Raw genomic sequence first — 17,487 nt, 5'->3', positions numbered from 1 at the left:
GTCCAGCAGCTAGACAACCACTATACCAGCTCTTACTCAAAACAGCCTGGACCAACATGGAATTCATGATGGTTTATGCTAGATTTTTCAGCAGAGACATGCACACATGAACAGCATTCTCGTATCATATGGGTGAGCTGATAGCGCAGCTTCAAGCTCAGCCAAGTATGCAGAGTCTTTGGAGTGTGGGCTAATGTCTGTTTAGTCTAGATCACATTTGTCTACACAGAATTCTGGGTAGCATTTGGCATTCAAGTATATCTGTCAGCTTATTTCTAACAATTGCTTTAAAGCAAACCAGCATTTGCCAGCACAAGTATCAAATGGGCAATACATCTCATAAAAATATGGATAGGTTGTAACGTGCATTTTGATCAAAGAGTTGCATTTTAACAGGTTTTTGTTTTTTTTGGTCCCCATAGCACAATCTTTTCTCCTCAAAACGCTGGTGAAATGGAGCGCTTGATCCAGTTTTCTCACTAAGGGTGTGTGTCACAAACACCCAAAGATAGATTCGTTTTTTAAAGTGTCATTTTAGTGAGACAGAGGGTACCTGGCTGTTGTTGATAGCAGCATAAGAGGGGAATGCATCATGATAAACGTCTCAAAGCTGAATAAAGTTCAAATAGATTTGAAATGGTTGCCTGCTACACAATACTTAAACAGCTCCACTAATGTGGCAGTCTACACAAGAGAAAGAGAGCACCAGAAAAAGTCGTTATTTAGTAAACTAGTGAAATTTCCATGTGTTTTTCTTTCTTTTTTTTTTCAAGCCTGAAATTAGCTCTGTGGGTGGGAGAGGTAATCATAAAGAGGAAAACACCTGCACGGATACAGGTGTATGAAAGCTATTAACACAGAGAGAGGAAACAGGGGGAAGGAAGAGTAAACTCACTCTAACCATGACAAATTCATAACAATGTTCCGGACTGTTTTATAGAGAGTTTATTTAGGGCTTCTTATTGTCATTGGATACAACATTTGCCATGACTAAATGCACATTCAGTGTTGAGTAAAATCACTAAATAAATTTTAATTTTGTGTGAAATGCAAATACACTGAAAACAATGTTGAATGTGCATCAGTAACAAAGAATGACATTACAATCATGACAATAATAATATAATATAATATAATATACCTTGAGTATGCAAGTAGCTCATTCACATTTCAACCCTGTGATATGTAATATTAGCAATACATCAGTAGATTACATAATAAGATAAGTAATATGTTTTGTTTCTGGGGCTGGGGAATTTCCATGAGCATTTCTAATAAGCCTCTAGTTATTTTCACAAACTCTGTGGATAATATAACTAAAGTAGCAGCCAATTTACATTTTGCCTCTATATCTTCCAGGCCTTTATACAGTAGAAAATGAAAGAAGCAAGCTATGCATTTAAAAACAAGTGTTTCTTAACAGGTCCTTACATCAATTAAATATGAACCCACACAATATTATTCATAAATAAAAAAATAAAAAAAATTTCTTCTGAGCAGAGAATATCTAAAATTGCCAGTCCTTTAGTTGAATCTATGTTTTAAAAAACAAGCCATTAAAAATAGATTTCACATTCATCTTAAATGCATTCAGTTAAATTAAAGCTGTTTGGTTAAATATTAAACAAACAACATATTCCTATGATAAGATCTGGGATATAGATATGACTGTTTTAACAAACACTGACCATCTTTATATGCCATGGACCTCATTGGCTTTCCCCAGCACAAGCTAGCTCAGACATTTAAGCGCATCATTAAAAAGTAATTAGTGGTTTGGAAAAGAACATTTTGTGTATGTGTGTCTTTATCAAGGAGAAAAAAGATATTCGATCTGTTTTTGTCCTGAGAAACTGTGCTAAAATCAGAACCAGCTGATGCTATGAGCATGTAATCTGTTATGCTGCTTCTACTTAGCTGTGTTTTGTAATTAGACTTGAAGCCCATCCCCTTTTATAGGAGAGCCTGTTTCGATTCCGTGGACATTTTGCCTCTCATCGCTGTCAGCTGAATGGCGAAAACTGTACGACTAATGCCATCTCAAAATCAATCTGTGTGAACACCCCATGCAGTCCGGGGCTCCCGCTGGTGCTCAGGACTAACAATAAAGAGCAGTAAATGCATTCCTATCAGCCAGGCAAGCAGGCATGTGTACACTAAAACACTCCCCGAAGAGAGCAAAAATAAACGCCGTTCCCCATGAACCTCCCCTCGCACGCACACTCAGAGGATAAAAAATAAACAAGTTGTGTGAAATGCAAAACGCCGCTCGTTGGATAGCACATAAAGCGGCGATTTGCCAATGTAGGTGGAGACACTACACTGAGAGCAGGAGCTGTCTGTCTCCTGTTGCAGAAATCAAACAAACCACAGTGAAAATGATTAGCTGTCTAGTTGCTACGTAAACGGCCACAGTGCAAAGCCAGAAGGTTTTTCGGACCAGTGGAGGTTATCTCCCCGAAGACAGTCGACAATGACTCTCCTCAACTACGCGTATTCTTAAGCAATAACAACGAGAGCCGTATTATCCACCCAAGAATACCCGTCACCGAAGAGAGCCTTAGAAAAAGGGGGCTTCGCCTGACTTTCAGCCATCCACAGTGGCATAGGCCAAAGCAGAGTTTTCTCTCTAGGGAAATTGATTGAAGATGCCCTTTACCACAAGCCAAGGCCCCCGTCAAAGGTTGCATCTGCAGACAGAAATGAACACACTTTGCATTTGTAGCAGGAGAGGGAGGATATTGCATGTAAAAAATGCTTCCCTTCCTGGGTTTAACTAGTTATGTGGAGAGACAGATGGTGAGGGGATCATCTTACCTGGGAGAGGGTGCTCACGGACCTCACGTCCTGTCCTCGGTCCAGCCCGGCCACTGGGGGCGGAAACGCTCGCAAACATCCAGGCCAAATCTGGGAATGATGTTAAAAAGGTAGGAATTAAACAAAAGTTGATACATGCACAGGCTTGATATATTCTCCACCACAGGTTTAACGTTGCTATTGCACACCACATTAACAGTCAAACACTGTCACCTTCAAAGTCTCACATGCTCATCACACACATTCAGGGAGGGAGCAAGAGAGAGAGAGAGAGAGAGAAAGAGGAGTCATACAGAAAATCCATTAGCAGCGGGAAGCAAATTACAGATCGTTTGGGGGGGAAAAAGGGAATGCAATGATGGCTGTCAGAAACGGGGAACAATGACTGTTATTATGGCTTTCATTTTCTGAGGGGTGCAGCAGCTCCCAAATGGAAGTGGGAAAAGATGGACATCAGAACATGTATTTTTCCAGCTTTGTGGAATTCATTCATTCACACCTCTGACTCACGTGGAACCACAAATTAACACAAACAAAGAAAAAATCCAAAGATTCTCTGTGCTGGGTATCATTGAGGATGTATATGTGTTTACAACAGCTTTCATGAAACATTTATCACAGGCCATTAGGGGAAAAAAGCATTTAAATGCAAATATTAAGAGAATGAGCACTGAACAATGGTGATTCACCATGACAATTGGAGTGTAAAGCCAACAACACAACATAATACATTGAAAAACATGGCGTAAAAATGGACTGTGGCTATCTTAACATGCTCGAAACACACAGACACACCCATCCACTGATGCTTACAACATTTTGCTCAGAATTCACACAAAACAAGACACGTAGTAGAGAAACAACACATTGGAGACATTGTGACAGCAGCACAACCACTGGTTCAGCACACCGGGCTTGTCAAAAAACAAACTCTCTTCTTATCTTGTTTGGACAGCCCTGTCAAAGCTAAAAGACCACCCTCCCGTGCCCCCAAAGCATGCATACAGCCAGGTTCCCATGGTAAAACATCTTCCTCTGGCCAGGCACAATTAAATAGCAAAAATACATAGTCTTCACTCTCGTCTCCAGAAGCGTTTTCCTGCAGCAGGTGCACGAACGAGAAGTCACAGTGACTGTCCCAATCCTTTTGTGACTTTTCCCTCCATTTTGGGGATTTTGAGAACAACAAAACAACGAAACATGACGTGAGGTGGACAAAGAGGACAAACGAAAGAAAAGAGAAGACAAAACGTGGACAGAAGGGGACAAAAAAGCTTTTCTTTTTTTTTTTCTCTCTCGTGAAGCTCCTCTTCATTCCACTCACACATCATTACAGAGGCTCACTGACACAGGGCTCCTGCTGCCTGCCAGTGATTGCCATTTAATTGAAGGAGCAGGAATCCCATGAATATGTTAATACGGCAAACACAGTTGACAAATCCAGCAGAAAAATATCCACCGCCCCGATAGTAGCGCGATTACACAAATCTGCAGCACAGTGACAATCAGCTCACACAATACCCATGGCAACAAATCTTTCTTTCCCCCACGATATTGTGACGAGTCACAAAAGGAACAAAAGGCAAAGTAGTGGCAGAAAAAAACAAAAAAAAAACAGGCACAAATCCTTACTCCACTGAAGCAGGCTTACCCTAGAGATCTCTACAGAGCGGCACCCACTGAGCACAAAGCCGCCCATTCGTCCGCTGCCTTGAGCCGGCAGTGACGGGGAAGGCTGAGGCTGCCGTGCCTCCGTTCTTTCAGGTTGTTGTGCCGTGGATCCGTCGCCGCCGTAAGACCATGTGCCCAAACGTGCAGGATCCCCTGAGGGAGACGAATCCCTGCCTGCCCGAGGACACGCTTGCCACCTCGCCCGAGAAGAGGAGAGAGGTCTGCCAGTTGTTGCGCACAGCAAACTAAGTCACAGGAGGATGAGAGGAGCGAAGGAGTTACAGAGAGAGTGGGAGGGAAAGCAAGAGTGGGAGAGAGAGAGGGACAGACTGAGAGTGAGTATGTGGCTGTAAGGATAAGATACTGAGAGAGAGAGAGAGAGAGAGAGAGAGAGAGAGAGTGAGAGAGGGAGGAACACCTAAAATACCCAACCACAGCGCTCAGTGAGGAAATATCCGTCTATCTTTCGATCTAAGGAGGGATGGACACGGAGAAAGAGAAGCTGAGAGAGAAAGAGAGAGAGAGGGTCTAATTAGATTTGAGCTCCAACGCAGTAAGCAAAGGCAGTGAGCCATGAATCTCAGGCATCTAATGGTGGATTAATTGAGGGAGATCTGATGCGCACTCCTCTCGGTCTAGTCGTCATGACATCTTATTGGACTGTGGCTCAGTCCTCTGGGACTGCCGTTACAACAGTTCAGGAAGCATCATTTCCACCAACACCGGCACTGCCATCTGTATGCATGACTTCACCGCTTCTCACAAACCCTTCAGTTCACTGTGAGAGTCATTCGCTGTAGAGAGAGACGTGAAGCAAAAATGAGAAAGATGTCATATTAAACGTTTTTGTGTTCACATTTTAATGAAACTTACTACATATTAGAAACTGAAAAACCTTGCAAATGTTCTATAATTGAAGATCTAAATCATCATCATATATGTCAGTTCGTCATGACTGTTTATCAACTAAATAATATAACATAAGATATATGTAATTTGCTTATTTAATCCAGAGATGTACAACATGAATCAGATTTATCATATTCAATTATTGCAGAATGAGTACACAATATTTGTGTTTTTCTAACATTCAAGACACATTTAAAAAATGGAAAGATTTTATGGGAAAATGATATCCTAACATCAGAGTACAAAGTTAGCATATTTCTTAAATAGAATCCAGATACATCACTTCATTGAAAAAAAAAAAAAAAACACATTTCATAAAATGAAGCACATCCTGCTTTTAGCTTAGACAAAGGCAAAGAAGTGATTGACCCTATTTTGCAACTACATACTGCCCTCTGTTGGTTTGTCCAGCAGTAGTTCACATATTTCAGAGCCACTCCTTTGGGTTGATTTTATTACTGTAGCCATCATTACCATTATGCTCAGAATATGTGGTTTCTCTGGCTACTTGACAGGAAAATCATATTAAAATATGCTGCTTTTGTGTTATGCTATACGCTATATAACAATATACTGACAATTATGACAATACTTAAATATAATATATATATATATATATATATATATATATATATATATATATATATATATATATATAATTTGTATATTATTTATTAATTTTACTTTTATTCATTGTGTATTTAAATTCTTGAGTCAATGATGCAATCAACAATCATAAATGATCATATCAACTGTGAAAATCCCTAAGAAACATTAAATGAATCTGAATAAACATTTCTTTTCGCAAAGTTGCATTCAGGCTATAAAACATCAGAACCTCAGATTTACAATTCCTCAGCAAATGTGCATTACATACTGCTGCTGTGTTTCACACTTCTGTATTGACCCTGTTCTTTACTGCAGAGGGTCAAGATATCAGTTAGTAAATCAAATACACCTCTACTATCAATAATCGCTCTTTTTCAAGTAGGCTAATCGGTGGCAAGCTGAATTAAAGGATAAGTATCTGTCGAGGAAGCATAAAGCTGCTCACTCACAACCTTTCCTCTCTTACAACATTACGCATCCAGCCATGAATCTCAACTGAATGTGCTTTGCAAACAGGCCTCTCCTGAGTGGTTTTGGTCATGGCGAGCGTTTCCTATAATTCACTCGCTCTCGTTTAAGGAAACGTAAATCTTTTGAATCAATAGTGCGATACATACTGAATGTTTATTCTCCCTGTTCCTAAACGCCTGGCTCCTTTCAGAGGTTTGATTTGGCATGGTTTCTTTAACTGAGAATATACATTGTATCAGTATCTATTTTTAAAAACGACGTTTTCCAACTTCAGCGTTTATTGTGCTGCAAGAGAAATGGATTGCCTGGAAATCGTACCTGTATTCACAGCTACAGCATTCTTCTCCAATAGTGCAGTTTTGCGCATCCTGGACTAAAAGTAGACAACTGATAAAATGTAAATGGTGTCAGCAGTTTAATAATATGCAGTACAGTATAAGGGTTCGCCAAGACGGCTGAACCTGCCAGTGGCCCGAGATGCAAAACATACACCCACGCACCAGCGGATCACGGGATTGGCCCATCCTGTCAGATTAGAAGCAATCAGAAGGAAACTCTTTCACTCCACCCCTCCCCCTCACAAATATGCTAATTAGCTACTCTCTTATGCAAATTGTTTGCAAGTTATGAGTGCTCAGAGTGGCATCTGCTAAGACCGGTCTGGTTGAAGCATGTGCGCAAGTCGTTCTGGTTTGGTATCATGTAGTTAACTAGATGTAGTTTTATTGTATAAAAATACTCATCAGGACATTTTGATGTAGCCGTGATTAGTATTTTTGCATGCAAAACCCACCATTAAATGGAAGTTAACACATTCGGATCTCATATTCTAAACGTTTGAATTATATCTGATCCAGTAATGCTGAACTGAGTGGCTTTTCACCAAATAGGACCCCGTAATCTTGCAAATCTCTCATCTCGATATTGTGTCTGGCCGCCGCCAGCATCAGACAGTGGCATTCAGCATGCATGACAGCACAGCAGTACATCTCCACATCATTCAGCAGTCAACAGTCTTACAGGCCATTTGATTTGCAGCGGAGAAGGCCAACTCCAGTTGAATCCCTGCCTGACAGGGGGACTGTGCATGAAATCATGCAAAACATATGAGCTCTTGATTGGACGTCCACTCCAGCATGAGATACACACACGGTAGTGAGTGTATTTTTTACGTGTGTATATGTGCAAGCGTGTCTATGTGTGTGTTGGACCGTGGCTGACGGGATGTTGACACATTCTCATTACATTGGGATCATGTTGCTTTTGGCCCCAAGTGGCTGGCTGCAGTTCCTTTACCTCACACAGACTCAGACACTATATTATATTATCAACAACTCATGGAGTGTTTGATTATGACAATGTCATTAAAAAACATACAAAACACCTTTTCTGGAAAATGATTATCATTTAAACCACCAGTCTGGGGTGCGTTTCCCGTACAACTATATAGCTCACTGCTTAACTACCATAGTACGATGCATCGTTGGAGAAATCAACTAGCTAGTCACGACTGTTTCCTCGCACGTGGTGGACTAATAACTTATTTTAATTCATCAGTTTGAGATCGAATTAACGCTAGATTTTGTCATACAAGTTACAGACATGGCATCTGAAGACCATTTCTAATTTTTCTCAGTTATTTTGCTTTATTACCAGACTCAATATTTGGCTCGTTCTTACATAGTAGAGCACGTTCGCACATGCGCAGTCTTCAAAAACGGTGCTTTAAATCTCTTGACAAACTAAAAGACGTAAATTACATTTGTATGTATTCTAAATAAATAACACGGGCTGTACTTAATGTCAGCTTGCTTATTTTGCTAAAGATAAGGATTTATTAAGTCCACATCTCATGTAAACTAGAAACTATGCTTCTAACGACACCTCGAGAGCTGTCGTTCCAACCACACAAGTTTGCGATGCTGTTCGCGAACGTTCGTTGGAACGATGGTTTTGGGAAACACCAAATCGTTGAAATGAAGCCTAGCGCAAGTTCTGCCAGGAAGACTCAATCATGCACGTCACTTATTACCTTCTCATCTATCCAATCATATCTTAATAGCCCAGTATAAAAGGGTGGTACTTACACATGTATGAGTTCGCAGATGCTGTCGCTTCAACCACCTCCATCCTCCCCAACCACCACCAAAGACGGGACCTCTCCTCCATCCCCCCAACACCACCATGTTGGGTCCTCCCCTCCATCCTCCCCAACACCTCCAGACGGGCTCTCCCCTCCATCCTTAAGCCGCCAGGATGTCCTCTTCCTCCTTCCACCCCACCACCACCAGATGGCCCCCTTCCTTACTTCACAGGGGGTCGGCTGCACCCCTGCCTTCGTCTTCAGGCAGGATATGCAGATTCCGTACCCTCGGAATGCGAGTTACGGACGGGGCCTACGCCAAAGAATTTGATTGTTTGCTGAGCTCTTAAATAAATGTTCATTGTCACAGTATTAATTCTCCCGAGTCTTTCTGGTAGAACTATGCTGATAGCTGGAACTTGCGACCATAGTTGGCTAACGATGCTTTCGGGAAACGCACCCCTGGTGTATTGTTTACATTTATATAATGGATAGTACCAAAAGGATAATGGACTATATTACTTTGAAAAATAGTTTACATTTATTTACAGGAATTTTTTATAATTAGTAATAATAAATATAACACTTTATTGAACATTCTTATTTTACCATAGTGCCACTGCAGCCGTTATATACAAGCAATGAGCAACTCGAGTCGTTACAGAGATTATGTAACGATAAAACAAAAGGAATCCATATTCGTCATATTTTTATCCCTTTATCCTTTTCCTCACCAACCACAAACGTGTAGGGATGCTCCGATCAATAAACCGCAGATTGGTATGGGCCGATAATCACATTCTATGACTCCATGGGGAATCACTAGAATAGGTCGATCTCACCAACCGATTGCAAATTGATGACGTCAGACTTTAGCGCCACAGTCATGTCATCACCAGTGTGGAGTTATTACACGGTCTCAAGAAATAATGCGTTTTTAAGCCTTGTGATTTAAGAACAAGTGATTTGAAACCGCTCACACACAGTAAGCAGCGAAACAGTGCTCAATATATATGTGCGCGCTGTCTGAGAGATGGGTCCCACACACCTGGAACGCACGCACATAAAGCTGCTGCTCATATTGAGTACTTCACTTACTGGGATATCATAGGACGGTCAACTACACACACTTATTTCTGTCTTAAGTGAACGTAAACAGTGCATTCAGTTTAAAGTGAAAGCAGGCAAATAAAACTGTTGCCGTCCTTGTATTCATGTTAATCAAACAGTCTCTCATTGCTCTTAACTAAATCACTTTTGCGAAGATTATGCACTTCTTTTTTTACATTTGATTACTTTATGCTATTCATGTTGTATTTCTATTTCTAGTGCTTAAAGTTTAATGCTCAAGTGTTGATGGTGAGCGACTATTCAGTACAACTGTACTTTTTTTTTGAATGAAAAGAGGAATAGACTATCTCCTCAAAATGCAAAAAAGCTCAAATTTATAAAGAGAATCCTACCTTACATAAGTATGACGCAGGAAGGAAGGGCACAAATACTCAGCAATTGCTGAATAATATTCCTGATCATTTTTGAATCATACTACTCACTTTGTTCATTTAGGAGTTGCAGTGTTTCTATTTGTTTTTGTCCTCAGTCACATATAGGACAATGTTTAATTACACTTCATGGGTTGTAATTATGTTCAGTTTGACATTAAGTCTTGTTGGCTTTTTAATAAGCCAGAGTATCCTAATATGGATAGTGTTTTGCATAAGCTCTATTTTTAAAGGCCTATTAAAATGTTCATTGTAAAATGAATATTTGTTGTGCTTATTTATTTGATTCTCAATTAAAACAACATTACGATATTAAACACTGACATTAAACAGAGAGCTTAATTATCACTTATATAAAAAGCTTGCATGATGGGGAACGGTATCGGCCGATCATGATGACAAAAAAATCTTTAATCGGTATCAGCTGCAAAAATCCTGATCAGAGCAACCCTAGAATTTTGTCTGCCATGTAGTTCATATTTCCGTGGCATTGCGTTAGGTAAAACTGCCTACACTGACATCTCATTGGACCAAAGTACAGCTTGTGATGTAAGTAGTGCAATCAAATCATGTCGGAAAGATCGTATTTACAAGTTAAATGCACATGAACGCCACCACAAAGTCGGAATTACAAATGGGGAAACTTGGGATTTTCTTAGGAAGTTGGGTCAGTGAGAAAACATGGCGGATGCAATGGATGCAATGTTGGAATGAAACTGTTATTTTTTATATTTTTTATTTACAGTAAAACTAGTTGCATGTACGAAATAATTACGACATAACAGAGTGGTGCAGGTATAACATCACTTTGTAGGCCAAAACGCGGAAACGTTAGCATTTTAGCAACTTTAGCAATGTTTTTTTATTTAAACTGCAAAAATAAGGTCTGGGGTTAACACAAGCCTATGGGAACTGCCGGTTGGCCTACAACGTGTCATACCTGAACCACTCTATAAAACTTTCTATTTACAGCACCTTTATAAATTGAATAAAAAACATTAAAAAGCAAAAATACACCTGGTGCACATTGTTTGTTCGACATTTTGTGATTGAGTCTTGTTGATTTTTTTTTTTTTTTTTTGCTGTATTTTTAGTAGAAAAAGTGCATCACCAGGAAAGTGATCTAAACGCACCTGACATCAAATTACTCCTCAACTCGTAAATAAGAAACTTAGCCTAATAATGCTGCCTTCATGTGCAGAATTATCATAAATACGAGTTAGGAATTTTACATAAACACCCTCTCAAGTCGTAGAAAATTTTAAAACCTGAGTTTCACGACTTTAAGACTGGGAAGTAGGCCTAGGAAATTTCATGTTTCATGTTGACACTGTGGGGGTCTGTGCAGTATAGGCTGGAATTAAACCTTGTGACAGGGATTTCATTTGTAAAGCTTTACAGAACCAAATGAATAAGGCATTGTAAATGTTTAACAGGTGATCATTAGCACTCATTAGTATGTTACTGGGAATCTCAGCGGAAACCACTAATATGTAATACTTCAACATTTTCCAAAGATACATTACTGAACCCTATTGTAAATTGTTACCAATTAAATTTGTAATGGTAATTATTTATTACTGACAATGATTCAGGCATGTACAAAAGTATATGAAAAAACTAAATGAACTCGTTTGACTTTTGGAAAACATCAGAATCCTATTCTGCATTGTTTTTCGCTGCAATCTTGTCTTGTAAAATCACTGTAATGCATAGCCTCTCGTGGCTTATTACTTTATTTATCAGTATAATTGCAATGTAAATTGAGTTTACAATGTAATCTTTTACCACATTGATGCATAATAGTACTGTCAATATGCCAAAGCTGTATAGCACTTGACTGTGATGAAGCAGCTGAACCGAACAGCTCTGCCCGTCTCCAGCTCTCTGCCATCATATGTCTGCCCCTGCCACCCACTGGCATTTAAAGAAAGCTCCAAAAAATCTGAATCAAATAAGGCTTTATGGTGTCCTGCAAATGTTACATAACCCTCAATTACATGCAGATTTCCCATGAGATTGACTGGCCAATCGACCCCAGGATGTGGGGAGGGGTTGGGTGGACAGGAATACTGATAAGTTAAGAAAAAGCTCATTTAGACCTGAATGGAAATTATTGACCTGGAAGCAGCTGCTGGTTGCTTGTTGATTTGTTGCCGGTTCTGGCAAGAGCAATTACTGCTGTGTATGGTCACTTGGAGCCAGTGATAAAAGTTTAAGGCAATGTGAACAGGAACTAACTAAACAGAACATTACAATCTAAATTTATTTATATTTACAAAATACAATTAAGTTGGTCAGTGAAAACACTGGAAATATTTTCTTTGTACTTTTGTCAGTTACAGTGCTATGCATAAGTTTAGACACCCATGCTAAAGTTGACTAAAAAGAGGAATAAAAAAATCATCTTTTGGAAATTGAACTTAATGCCTTAATTAAAAAAATGAGGAAAAATCCAACCTTTAAGGACACCAATTTTCTTTGTGAATGAATAATGTATCGTAAATAAATAAATGTTCTTCCTTAAAATACAGGGTGCATAAGGCTGGACACCCCTATGTTAAATTCCCATAGAGGCAGGCAGATTTTTATTTTTAAAGGCCAGTTACTTCATGGATCCAGGACACTATGCATTCTGACAAAGTTCCCTTGGCCTTTGGAATTAAAATAGCTCCACATCATCACATAGCCTTCACCATACCTAGAGATTGGCATGGTTTTATTTCAGTTAGCCTAATAGCTGGTTTGATTTGCATTGAGAGATGATCTTATGGAAAGTACTCCATGCCAATCTCTAGGTATGGGGAAGGCTATGTGATGATGTGATTATGCACCCTGTATTTTAAGGAAGAACATTTATTTATTTATAATACATTATTCATTCACAAAGAAAATTGGTGTCCTTAAAGGTTGGATTTTTCCTTTTTTTTTTTTAATTAAGGCATTAAGTTCAATTTCCAAAAGATGATTTTTTTATTCCTTTTTTTAGTCAACTTTAGCATGGGTGTCTAAACTTATGCATAGCACTGCATATAAAGGTTAAGCAGAATTCAAATCACAGATTCTTGATCAATAATAATTATATAGTCAGCATAATAATTTGTGTTAAAAAGTTTTAGTGTTTTACCATTCTGAAACCCTGAGAAATTTCAGAGTTTCAGAATGGCAACAACAGCTGAATGGACTCCACAAGTTTGTTCAAAATCTGATGGTCATGTTCTCCAGGATAATTTAACCCTCTGAGGTCTGAGCTGTTTTCTGGGCCCTGGAGGTGTTCTGACATGCTCTGACATTTCTGGTTATATCTGTTACTTGTGACATTTTCATGGCTAAAGTCTAATTACACTGTATTCAGCACAAACTCTGCTACAATAATATATCAACAGCATGTATGTAAAAGTTTGTAGTTTTGAGATAATGACATTTATGCGTGGTTTTTGAAAATACAAAAAAAAATTCTCACTGAAATAAGGCCATGAAACCCATACTGATTATTTCTTCACAAGACTTTTGAAAATTGTATGACGTAGCCTAGAATATTTGCTGCAAAACTATGTGAAAATCACCCTGACTGCTCATTCAGATAAGACAATATATTGATTTAAAATTTTTACGACGTGTTTTGTGTGAAAAAGCCTTATGCGAGAGCTCATTAATATGTAAGCTTTTCTCACCTGAGAAAGACAAAGAACCTCCCCTAACGGCCCTATTAGGAGCTATCAGGCCCCTATCATTCTGAGCAACCTTGCACAATACTGTAAATGAGGAGATTTAAAAAAGAATGGCTTTTAAATTGTTTGGATTTATTTACAACACAACATAATCCAAAGATACACAACAAATGCCAAAAAAGCACTTCAAAGACAGAGACCTTTGTGCCATTCCTAAAAACACTGTACATACCTTTCATTTCCAAGATTTTCACTTTACCATGTTCACGTACTGAGACTCATGTGAATGTTGAAGTCCTCAGTGGCATCTGGGACCTGAAAAAAAAAAGTTAACATACTGATATCAAGAGAAAGGCCTGCACGATTTTGGAAATAAATATTAGATTTTTCTGGTTAAAATTGCTTTTTAAAATTCCTTTTTAAAATTCACAGAACACACACACACACACACACACACGTTTCCAACGATATATAATATAATGAACACCAGGTTTGTTGTGCCTTGTAGGCATAAGGTATATGCGCAGTGCGGATAAAATAATAATAACAATAAATAACCTATAGCAGCCTATAAATCTTCCAAAAGATTTCAGTAACAACCAAGCTAGAGAAAAATATATTGATTATCATGTTACTTCAAATGTTTCCATCCGTTATGATGATATGAAATGAGATAATAATAAAAACATGAAGCCGTTTGGTGCGTTTTGCTTTCATCCAAAATATGATACATTCAAACGCGATCGCTTGCAAAATATGATACATTCAAACGCGATCACGCTCAAATATAAAACATTATGGTTACCATAAACATATCTATGTTTGAGCAGATATCCACAAACACAGTAAACACGGGTCTAAATATTATAATATTCCCCATATATCTAGCAACAGTTCAACTGCAACGTGACATTTATGCAACAATAACAAACTAGGCTATGTAAGAATTTCTTACCTTATCTTTCTTGTCTTCAGATCGCGTTCTTCTTCTTCTGAGGTAGCCTAAATCCAATGTAAGCTCAGGCACGTCTTTCAAACTCGACGAAAAGTGAAGTGAAGTGTTTTGTTTGCACACCCTGTTTATTTTCTTTATTTTACAAAAGCACAATGTTTTGATTTGATTGTAAGTGGACACATACAAAAGGAGAAATATCACAGATTCTTTTTTTATATTTCTTTTTTCTGTATGACCATAAATGATGGAGTAATTTAAGTTTATAGTGCTACAATGTGGAGAAAATCCGGCAAAACGCGCCCGCGCGTTTGCCGACCTCAGAGGGTTAAAATAATCCACAGACGACATATCACGACCGTTGCAGTGTCGGAAGAAATTTTGCATGCTCAAAGTCTCTGTGACCACGGCTTTAATCTTTAATTGCTTAAAATATTTTTTATGCATTAAACAGAAAATAATAATCACAGAAATTAATGCTTTATTTTTGATAGCCCACTGTTAAAAATCAACTGAGGACACTGAAATAGCCTACCATCTATAGCAGGAAGTGTATGCAAGTTTGAGCTGCGTCGAGACGCTGTGGGAACGCCTCTGCGTGATTACGTCATGAAGCACTTATGAAATCAGTCCAATGGCGGTGTTTTGTTATTTGTCCACAAGCATAAATATATATCTAGGCAGGAGTATAATAGCGAGCATACAGCTTTTTGGATCTTTTTGTGTTCCTCTCTGCCCTCGCTTCATTACGAGTGGGGACACACGCGAATGTGTTGTTTGTTTGGGAGTGGAGCATGCATGGTCAGCTCTAGTAAAAGGGGGCTGACAGTGTTCATTCATAAATTTCCCAACGTGTAACATATGTGCTCCTGTTGGCTTTCTTCTAGATGGAAGGAAGTCAATAAAGATTCTTTGGCTCGGATCTTGCGTTTGCCGAGGCAGCGCGTAGATTACGGGTCTGCAATAAAGTCTCTGTGACTCGATCTCGGATCTCACGTCTGCCGAGGCAGCGTGTAGATTACGGGTTTGCAATAAGAATCTAGTGGCTCAGATCTCGCGTTTGTCGAGGCACGTAGATTATGGGTCTACTTATCTTTTGGGTCTGCATCTCTGCAATAAGAATCTAGTGACTCGTATCGCGTTTGCCGAGGCAACGTGTAGATAATGGGTCCGCAATGTATAAGCAGGGAACTGAGCAGACGGGAATTCCCTTTCTCTCTTTCTCTTATGATTGTGTGCAAACTAGTGTTTGCACTATTATTTAGGCTATGGTTCTTTTTGTTTGAGATTATAATATGAATATTCAGAATATTCAGCCCGTCATTCAAACCATGAATTCAATTTTCTGTATTTAATTTTGACTAAATTAAATGTTAAATTCTCTTCTGATTTGAAGTCTATATTAATACTATATATTCAGCCTTTCACCTAGACCGTTTCTACTTGTCTGGTTGATATTTGGCTGCATTTAATTTTTGAGAAAATTAAATATGTACTAATCTTATCTTTGAGGAGTTAGATGTCTGTATTAATATACTATTCAGCTTTTTCATCCAGACCGTGTTTACTTGTCTGGTTGATATTTGGCTGCATTTAATTTTTGAGAAAATTAAATACTCATCTTATCTTTAAGGACTTAGATGTCTGTATTATTATACTATTCAGATTTTCATCCAGACCGTGTTTACTTTTCTGGTTGATATTTGGCTGTATTTGATTTTACAGAAGAGGGTATCAAGACCAAGACAAGACCAAGACCAAGACCAAGACAGACCAAGTCAAGACAAAGACCAAGTCGAGAGCAAGACCGAGACCAAGTCGAGACCGGAGGGGAAAAAAACAGACTAGTGTTGAAGCTAAGCAATAACTTGTATGAATTCAAGAACAGCAGCATAGCGTTCAGCCGCAGTTTACATTCAGTGCATATTAGATGGTATTACTTCAACTACACTGGCAGAACAATACAGAGACAGACCATGTCATGTGTGTGACTGTGAGCTCACTGTAAATGTTTTTGCAGATTGGGTGAGATCAACTATGTGTAGCAATTGCATGACGGCTGTTACTGCACTATTAGAGGATTGAGACTCCCTTAACTTTTGTGTACGGTTGAGGACTGACATGACTGGTACTGACTGGTTCATCTGACAAAACATCAAACACCTCCAACACCATCTTGCTCCTCCAACAACTGTCTAAAGAATGAGAAATATGTAACCAATTGAAATTATAATTAATGTGTAGATGAAAACGTATAACATCAAATTAAAGATACACAATTATAAACTTGGATTAGGTCTAATGTTTAGTCAACACAACGGAGATATGCAGATGATATTTAAAAGACCATTTATTTAGTCTAACACCAACAACACAACATACACACACACACACACACAGATATCAAAGATACAAATTCATCTAAGCAAATGCCTGCCTATCTCTGCCGATTTCAGAGTCTCAGACTCCAAATGAACCCATTCTGCAACTTTTAAATACTTAATTACATTTTTAAAAACGAAATTATAGGCTTAAGTGCGGGATCCGAAAGTTGGTCGTTTTGTCGCTATGGTTACACACACACACAACACACACCGTTGGCGGTGCGCTCAAAGTCATCTGTCAGTTGTGTAGTTGTGCAGTTACCCAAAATGAATGACTCCTGAATGAAGTTAAAACCCATCATGTTACTGATATGTGTTTTTTAAACCAAGTGATCAAAGTGCTCGTTGCCGCTGCGATCAGTGGTCGCGGATACAGTGTTTTCTCATGTGGCTCGAGCACACGCCGCACTGTCAGCAC

At 38.8% G+C, this 17,487-nt stretch overlaps 1 long non-coding RNA gene across 1 annotated transcript; it reads right to left on the bottom strand.

Moving 5' to 3' along the window:
• Positions 1 to 935: 935 nt before the first annotated feature.
• On the bottom strand, positions 936 to 4,770 carry LOC311087432. Its single transcript, XR_014607279.1, has 3 exons — positions 4,469 to 4,770; positions 2,818 to 2,907; positions 936 to 2,690 (listed from the first exon to the last, which is right to left on the bottom strand). It is a non-coding gene; the product is annotated as an uncharacterized lncRNA (long non-coding RNA).
• Positions 4,771 to 17,487: the final 12,717 nt, after the last annotated feature.

Source organism: Abramis brama (assembly GCF_963993115.1).
Source record: "Abramis brama genome assembly, chromosome: 7".
NCBI lineage: Eukaryota > Metazoa > Chordata > Actinopteri > Cypriniformes > Leuciscidae > Abramis > Abramis brama.
The sequence above is the reverse complement of the archived record's forward strand: the minus strand, read 5'-3'. Positions and strand labels throughout refer to the sequence as shown.